This window comes from Cyprinus carpio, chromosome B1 (assembly GCF_018340385.1).
Source record: "Cyprinus carpio isolate SPL01 chromosome B1, ASM1834038v1, whole genome shotgun sequence".
Classification (NCBI taxonomy): Eukaryota; Metazoa; Chordata; class Actinopteri; order Cypriniformes; family Cyprinidae; genus Cyprinus; species Cyprinus carpio.
The window spans coordinates 23,331,769-23,341,004 of record NC_056597.1 but is presented as its reverse complement, the minus strand read 5'-3'; the positions used below and the strand labels follow the sequence as shown (position 1 = coordinate 23,341,004).

Sequence of the window (9,236 nt, the reverse complement as noted above, 5' to 3'; positions counted from 1 at the left end):
TATATGAATTGAGCATCAAAGGGCTGATTTATGCATGTTAGCATTGGTTTAAATTCATGTAGATATTTCTAATTGTTGTATTGGTGCCTATAAATATAAAATTGTTTATACTTGTTTAATGATCTGGTAAAAATACAAATATTCAGTATCTTAAAATATTCAGTGTGTAAATCTAAATATTATTGCAAACTAATGTTTTAAAATATTTCATCTAATTTTTCACCCCAGTCATGAGTCTAGTCAAAACAAACATGCACAGGATGCTAAATTAACTTTAAGATGCTACTGGATTCATCCGTGAGAGTGATGCTGACTTTAACTTTTGGCGGGAATGAAAATGAGGCTGTGAAAGGATGAAGTATGGCGCGTCCAGTGGATTGTGTTTAATGACTTGTGTTTGTTCAGCTATGAAAAAAAAAAAAAATTCCTGATCCAAGGTCGCTCTCAGATTTCATTTTCATTCCCGTTAAATTTCCCTGATTATTAGTGTTGTTAGAATAATGTCTTGCTGGAGCTGTAAAATCCTCCAAGGTTTTAATTTTGGCCTGCTACATGCTCATTATATCCTGTTAGTGTAGTTACATTCAGTGTTGGGTAAGTTACTCTCAAAAAAATAATTGATTACTAGCTACTAATTACATCTTAAGCAGTGTAATTAATTAGATTACTAATTATCAGCTCTAAAAGTATTGCATTATTTATTACTTTCTAAATCCCATATCAACCTCGACTAGTTGAAAAATAAAAGGATGAAACTGCTCTTTTAAGACTTTAAAATAAATATAAAATTGCATAAATTACCCTTAAACTGACCAAAAATGAGGTCATATTAAAAACCTGTTTTAACATGATGTTACATTCACTGTTTTATACATAATTATTCAATAGTCTATGATACTGTAGTATTTGATGAATTACGTAACTAATAAGAGAAAGTAATCCCTTACTTTACAGTTTCAAGGAAAAAGTAATGCATTTACAGTATTTAGTAATTTATTTATTTAGTAAGGTATAAGACCCAACGCTGGTTACATCAAAAAACGTTCATCAAAGCTGAGACAAGAACACATTTTGGTTTCAGGACAACTTTGATAAAAGGTTTTAAATCCACATCGTCTTAAGATGTTGGTTACTGTATTTTGTAGTTTATGTTGGAAACTTTTGGACTGATTTTTGGACTGAATCGGTCCTGATTCCTTTAAATGTTACTAGAGAAATCCTGAAGAAACCCCCCTTATTTATTTATTTAATTATTTATGTATTTGAAGGGAAGTGAAGGATGCACAGCTTGGAGGCACTGTTACTCATCACAGTACTTTCTAAGACTGTATAAATGTAGACCTTTAAGTTCCTGGAAGCTTTTATTTGAGTCACTTGTGATTTCATAGTCCTTGAATTGTAAAAATGTGATGTGTCTTTTTACCACGGTAAAGTGAAATCTGGTACATTGGGACTTAGGTTGCCATCCCAGATGGTAATAATGTGATGCACTCCAGTGTTCTTCCAAGAATACTATGGTACAGCATGCCCCAAAACATGGTACATTTTTGTACCTCGAGGACTTGAGCAGGTGGAGCTTAATCCTCCGCCAGGTGTCGCTGTTCTCATCACGGCGTTCGTGAGGCTGTAGTGCTGGTGTTGGAGGCTGGAGGCGGTGTTTTATTGTATGAAATCAGTTTGGGATCAGTTCAGTCATGGCGTCTGGGAAGACGGTGGACTGCAGCGCCTCCCGCAAATAACCGCAAACGAGCCGACTTACCGCGACTCCCGCCGCTGCTCTGCGCGTTACTTCCGCGGAATATCATTCAACAACATAGTTACAGAGCTATCCAGACCCACGGAGTGTTCATTCAGCAGTACAGGTAAGAGTCTGGGCTATTTTATTGGCTCGCAGTAAACCGGCGGCAGCGAATCAAAGTAACTATTAATCGTTCGATCTCGAGATACATTGTAGCGGTTTCCATGGCTACACGATTAAATCTCTCGCGCCGCTGCTGTTGCCACGCGTCATATTGTTAGTTTCTACTCCTCACCTCTGAACATCAAAGATTTACTATAGTGCTTTACCATAGTGCTCTCCTGCAGAACTCTACTGTACTTTTTCGTTTAGCAGAAATACTATGCTGATAGCATGTTTTGTTTGATCCCAAAGAAAGTCCTCGGCAGTATACATGGTGTAGTGATGGTAGTTTATTTAAATGCCACTCAAAGGTAGTTCCAAGAATGCATTGGCCCTTGTCCAAAAACATAGTATTACCATAGTAAATGGTTTTCTTTGAAATATCTTGGTATTATTTGATAACATCAACCATACAATGGTATAACCACAGTATGTTCACTTTGCTTTTCCCTCAGCCTGCTTTTTTTCAGCCTGCAGAATATTGATGTATGGACTTAAACCAGAAGTAGATGAAGCATCTATATTGATCTTTGTCTTAATTGCATTAATTTTTCACATGATGTGGTATTTTAAGTGGGTGTGCTGGACATTATAGAATTTCCCTGTCACATGAATTCTTGATTCGGCTAAAACACACACACACACACACACACACACACACACACACACACACACACACACACACACACACACACACACACACACACACACACACAGAGTCAATGCAGCTTAACCTACTAACATCTGAACCTCAGGGATTACTAGAATAACCTACATCTGCTGGCCCACTGTAAGCACATGCATTGGCATGGATTTCCAAACTCATTTAGCACAATGACCACGGTAATCATCATTTCTACAGTTTTACCTTCATATTTCCCATCTTTAAAATTCAAAACAGCATTTCATGCTGTAATTATTGCCATTTATTTCCAAATTTACTATGGTGATCATTTGTTGTTTTTTCTGTTAATAATTATATATATATATATATATATATATATATAGGGGGTTGTGGGTAATTACTAGATGATTAGTCAAAATAATAAATAGCACAATTGTCTCATTATTACATGACATGCACGGTAAAGTGTGTACTTGTTACTTAAAAATTATGGGGCGTCGCAACAACACTGTTGCCGACTAAAAATGGAAAACTTTATGCATTTTAGCCGTTTATTTACATGACAATGTTTTGGGGGCCTGAAAACAAACTTTGGAAATGGGTTTCAAAAGTGGAAGTTTTCGGAAACAATAGTGTTATTGTCTCCATGAAAACTACAAAACAGCTAATTTGTAAAAATGGTGACATCATGTGTAAGCGTGTTTCGTGTTCAGTCTGTAAGAATGCATATGTGTGCATGCAAAGTATCATCGCCAACTACTGGCCTGTTATGATAATACTATGGTAGCCCAGTAGTGCACAACACAACAAAAACACATAGGACAAATTTGGTCGTTTTGTGCTGTTTTTGCAGTGTTGCTGCTAGTTTCCATTGTGTTGTGCGGCTTGATTCCGTGGTGCTGTGATATTTTCGCTGTGTTGCGACTTGTCTCTAGTGTGTTGTGACTTTTCCATTGTGTTGCGACTTTCTTCTGTTACGTTGCAACTTTTTTCCTGTTATGTTCTGACTTTTTTTTCCATTGTGTTTCGGCTTGTCCCAGTTGTGTTGTGCGAATTTGTTGTGTTTCGGCTTGTTTCCGTTTAGATTTCATTGTGTTGTGCACTATTGGGTCACCGTATAATACAGCGCTTTTAGTCATGTTTTTGAATCTGTATTTGAATGCAAAGAAAAACTTGTCAGTTTTTAGTACAATCCTTGTCGTGCATGTTTGAGCATGTTAATCACAATATGAATTTTCAGTATTGTTTGGCAAACTTTAGTATTTAGACAATATGATAAGTGTCGTACTGGTTTAGTATGTTGACAAGCAGTAGGCTATAGAATGAGTCCTCCTCAAAGTCTGCTTTACAGAGTTTCCCTTCCCATCAGTCCCTGGGCCAGCGGTGTTGATCCATGCGCTCAGATGTGTATTTTGAGTCTGTCTCACACTGAAGCCTCTGTGAACTCCGTGTGCCTCAGTGAACACTGGGAACTTTCAGGCAAACAAGTTGAAAGGCAGGTTAACTAGCCGAGCGAGATTCTGGGAACGAACCCACGCTGCACGCATTGTGTCCCTCGTTCACTGTTTTCTGTGATGGGTGTGTGTGTGTTTGTATAGGATGGAAAAAGAAAGATGTTTACGTGAAAGTGTTTAAATAAAGTAACAGTTTGGGAAGGCATCAAATACCCTGTTTTACCCTGCATGAGATCATTGACTAGCAACTTGCTACTGAAATAGATTTGCACTTTGGTTTTAATGACACAAAATAGCTTTTGCTCCAGAAGTACTTCCTGTTTCTCGTCTCAGACGAGTTGTTTATCTGTGTGTGACCTTCCTTCTGTGTTCACATGCTTCCTACTTTGTGTAAAACTTTCCCATTTGTGGCCTGCTTGCAGAGGTTTCCCTTTTGCTCATTTGTCAGTGTTCACTGTGACGGGTTAGCATGAGACGCTTCCTGCTAATGGCCAATTATAGAAAGATGTGCTGCACTGCATCAGGACGCTCTTATATAATAACTCTGTGGTAGCAATGGATAGCAATGCCCTAGCGACCAGCTAATGATGCCCTAGCATCCATCGAGAACACTGTAGGAAGTAAAGAGCAACTTGCTTAAAACCACTCAGAATGCCTTGGCAACCACATAGCGAGATACCACAACTCCCTAGCAACTGCTTAGCAATGTCTTTAATGAACAAGAAACAGGAAACTTAAGCATTTTGGCTGTTCATTTACACATCAGTGGCGTCTGGGAACCTAAAAATGAAAACATTTTAAAACGGGTTTCAAAATAGAAGTTTTTTTTTTTTTAATGATATGCGTGTTACATGTTCAGTCTGCAGGAATGTGTATGTGTGTATTCAAAGTGACATCGCCAACTACTGGCCAGGCATGATAATACAGCGTTTTTAGTCGTTTTCACGGATTCCTTTGAACAGGGATCGTCTATAGGGCTGCAACAAATGATCATTTTGATAATCGATTAATCTAACGATTATTAAAATGATTAATCGACTTGTTGATTATTCAGCTTTTGCAGTTCGTTAAAATATAGTTATACATGTTCGTACACATATAGAGCTGCTTTATAGTAGAAAATCAAGTTTTAATTTTAACTGAAAGTGACACTGATGATGATTATTCATGTTTAATATTGTTTTTAGCGATAAATTTATTGCATAAAGTGTTAGCCTATATAAATAATTTTTACGTGACTTCCACATTCACATCATTCTGATCTGATGCTTTCTTAACCGCTGTTTTCTTCATGTTTGTGTGTGTGTAATAGTTATTGAGAGGGAAGCATGTAGCATATTTTTACAAATTCATCTAAAGCAGTGTCAGGATGTTTGCTAACAGTAAACCCGTTGCTTGCATATATCCAACTTCTTTTTAGCCCCAACCAAAGAACAAAAAACTTTGCAGTGAGTATATCGAGAACATTTTTTGTTTGAATTTTTGAAAAACTTTCTCACGTTTGGTTTTGTTTGCACATCCCATAAGCGCCGTGTGTGTCTTCTTCTATTGGATTACATGCAGGAGGAATGACTTAGTCTTGTGCTACAGCGCCACACTGGTCAAACTGTGCAATTGCAGGCCATTACATTACATCATATGAGATCACACAACTATTTGAAAACCAAAATATAATTTTTTTTTATTGCTAATAATGTTGACTAATCGTTTCAGCCCTAGTTGTCTGTATCCACAACTTTTCAAAGTCTTTTAGCACATTGTTGTTCAGTGTACATTCACTTGCAACTTTTAAAAATGTGAAAAGATAAAATCTCATATGCTATATTGTGTTTCACTGATTGTAGAACTCTCAGTGTGGATGAAATGAGATTAGAAGCTGATCTGATCCATACGCGGTTATGGGAACGTGATCCCTCATCTTTATGTTTGTCCGAACTCCTTTGGGAAAGATTATGAGCTCTGAGAAAACATAAACGAAGCTCCTCTGAGATGATATTAGCAGGAGCTGGAGTGTGAGAAAGTCTTGTTGAATCTGCCTGCAAAAGAAGCTCGGTCAACCTGTTGAACCAGTAACCGGTGCGCTTCTTGTCATGTGTGTTTCAAACCAGCGCATGGTTAAAACACAAGCTTTACCCAACTACAGAGGAGTTTCTTCTGCAAATGGCCTGTTAAAAATGGGTGAACTAAAGATAGCTCGAGGAAGATTAAAGATAATGGAGGTGCATTTGTCATCATGTTTCTGTAAGTGGGTTTTAATGGCTCTGGTTTGAATGGAAATCCAGTTCTTTAGAGGTCTTTGTTCCCTGCCGTTTGTGTTTGCATTGTTCTCGTGATCAGTCTCTCTGTAATTAAAGGGCCGCTCCGCTAATAGAGCGGCAGACGTTCATTGGTTTACGCATAAATTAGACTCTCAAGACTCTGTCCCGAACGAGTGGGTTTTGGGCGGGTAATGAAACTGGCAGCCGGGGGGGATTAAAGGTCCCCGAGGAGCCGCTTCTCAATTACTCATTCAGTTTAAATGTGTGTAACCAGTAACTTCGGCCCAGGACAGGAAAGAATGGGCCCCTTTATTGCGGTGTTTGTGCTTGTGGACCGGCTCCTGAAGACTTCATGGGAGCCTGTTGGTCTTTCTCTGTCCCGTTCACTCTCTTCATCATCTATAACACAGTCCTCTTTATCACACAAAATGTCAAACAGCAGATGGAAGTCAACTCACAACCAACTTCTTCCATTGCAGGAAAGCTCATGTTACAGTGAACATCTCCCTCGCTCTCTTGTTCCCTTGATGAACAAAGCTTTGTAAACGTCTGCTAAGCTCTATTGATCAGCTCTAACCTCATTAACATCACATCCTCTGGATCTACTGTTATCACAACGCCTCAGATAGACTCAGCAGGTCTCTGGGATGGTGGTTAGTGTAGGTTGAGTCAGAGGGGATATCTGAGGGTGTAGATGCAGAAACCCCCTCATGCCTGGTAACCTGTCCAGACTCGTCTCTCTATCACACATCTAAGTGCTGGTGAGGAATGTGATTCTTTGGGAATCAGATGAGGGTTCAGCGTCTGGATCTGAGATTCAATCAGTGCTTTTTAGTGTTAGAGTATTAGTTAGTTCAGTCTGTGCAGTCTTTGCCCATTTTTTTACACTGAAATTTTTCAGGTTAAAGAAAAAAATAAAATAACTACGATTAATGGATTATTATTATTATTATTTATTTATTTATTTATTTTTTTATTCTTTTTATTTTTGTTTTTATTTATTTATTTATTTATTTTTTACATTTTTTTTCTAATTTGTAATTTTGTGAAATGTACTTTTTCAGCGAGAATTTCCGAGTAAATTCAACATCAATAGTTTTTCAGTGTGTCTGGTATTTTGTGTCTGGCACTGTTTGCTTTCAGTTTTTCATTTTTATTTTTTTTTTTTTATTTCTTTTTTTTTAGTTTGATTTTTTTTTATTTGATTGAAATTGATTTTTATTGCATTCCATTGTTTTTTGTTATATTGCATTACGTTTAGTGGCATTTCATTCCATTGCATTGCATTTTATTTTGCTTTATTGTATTTTGTATTGCTTTGCATTTTGGTTTATTTTTCTTTATTTGATTTTTTTTATTGCATTGCATTGCGTTTTGTTTCATTGCATTGCACTTTATTTTGCTTGATTGCATTTTGCTTTTTTTTGCATTGCATTTCACTTTGTTTCATTGTAAAGATTGCAGTACACTTTACAAGAACATACTATTTTAGTGTTTCTACTTCAAATTTCACGTACAGTTCAATGTTACTTGGTCTTATTTGTTTATTTACTTGCAATTAAATCTACATCAGTTTTTTAGCTCAACTAATGTTCATGTCATTTGCATGCTTTGTATGTAGAATTGAATCCTGATGCTTTCTTGTGCAGCAGTGTAGTTTTTCACGTGTCATGTTTGTTTCCAGTATGTAAATCCTCATGGCAGTGTTTGTGTTGGGTAAACACCGGAAAGCTCTACTGTACATGTTCCTGTTATGTTATGTTTGTAGTGTACTTCTGAGGTTCCTGTTGAAGAATTGAAAGTGGCGTCTCCATGGAAACCACTTCAGGTTATCATAGGAGAAGTTTTTCAGTGCTACAAGCAGATAATTGGTCTCTCATCTCTCTTTGATACAAACGCACCGTTTGTAAGTTTGATTATCTGCTGAGGTGTGTGTGTGTGTTTCCTCACATATCATCAGCTTCAATGCTGCGGTTTGGCTCATTTTCCATCTGTGACTCCTGTAGTAACTCATTTCATGCAGCTACATGTGTCTTTTTATTTTTGTGTGTTTTAGCGATACAGGTTTTTCATTGGCTGATGTTTAGAGAACAGGCTGGCAGATGAATGGTATTTATCACCCAAGCACAAGGCTTGCTGCACTGAATACACAGTGATATTGTTTTTATTCAGTAGTTCAATAAACAAGACGGCTATATCAAGAAACTGACATTTTAGAAACAATATGACCAGATGTTTCATTTATTGTGCTTTGTCAAAGAAAATAGACGACGAAAGGAGTGGAAATGCACTGAGAGAGTGATGTAGACCGAAGCATTAACAACTATTTTAATGACTAAATTCTATTCAATGACTAATCAATTCATGCAACTTAAAAAAATTGGAAAGGATAAATAATTATTAAAAATATTATATAGTATATATCCGTGAAACAAATTTTTCTATTAAAAGGATAGTTCACACAAAAATGTAAGTGAATTATGTAAATCACGACACATCTCATAACAGCTAAATACTGGCCAGTTAATCTGTCATATTATATATTGGTCCATCACTATTTTATGCTCTTATTTATGATCATAGTTTATTTTTGTATTCAGAAAACAACCCAACATCAATGTCAGAACATTTGCCAAATTGCTGACAAGCAAAGACTGTAATTCTGCGGTTTATTGTTGCTGTTAATAGATTGATGTTCACTGAAATACTCTTAAAATTTGATTGTTTAACCCTTTACATGAGGGTAAATGGTGCTTCCTAACGGAGGAGGCAGCGCTCCAGTTACTTCAAATAGAAGTCAGACTTATTTTGTGCTGTTTACTTTAGTCAAATATAATTCTGTATAATTTAGACCCTTCAAACATAGTCATTCAAAACATTATGCTTTCCTTCCCAGACAGAATATTTTGGAGGACGTCTGTAACAGGGTTTAGATGTAAGTGGGCAAATTTCATTAAGTCTCAGTTCCTTAGAAAGACAGGTTAGCATGAGGGGTTCAA

General features: G+C 36.8%; 1 protein-coding gene across 1 annotated transcript in view; it reads left to right on the top strand.

The window, feature by feature from the left end:
* The first annotated feature begins 1,615 nt into the window (after window positions 1-1,615).
* farp1 (FERM, RhoGEF (ARHGEF) and pleckstrin domain protein 1 (chondrocyte-derived)) overlaps window positions 1,616-9,236 on the top strand; it is a 74,371-nt gene continuing 66,750 nt past the window's right edge. The window contains exon 1 of the mRNA XM_042717011.1: window positions 1,616-1,862. The gene's annotated coding sequence lies outside the window, so the exon portion shown is untranslated. The remainder of the gene's footprint in view (window positions 1,863-9,236) is intronic.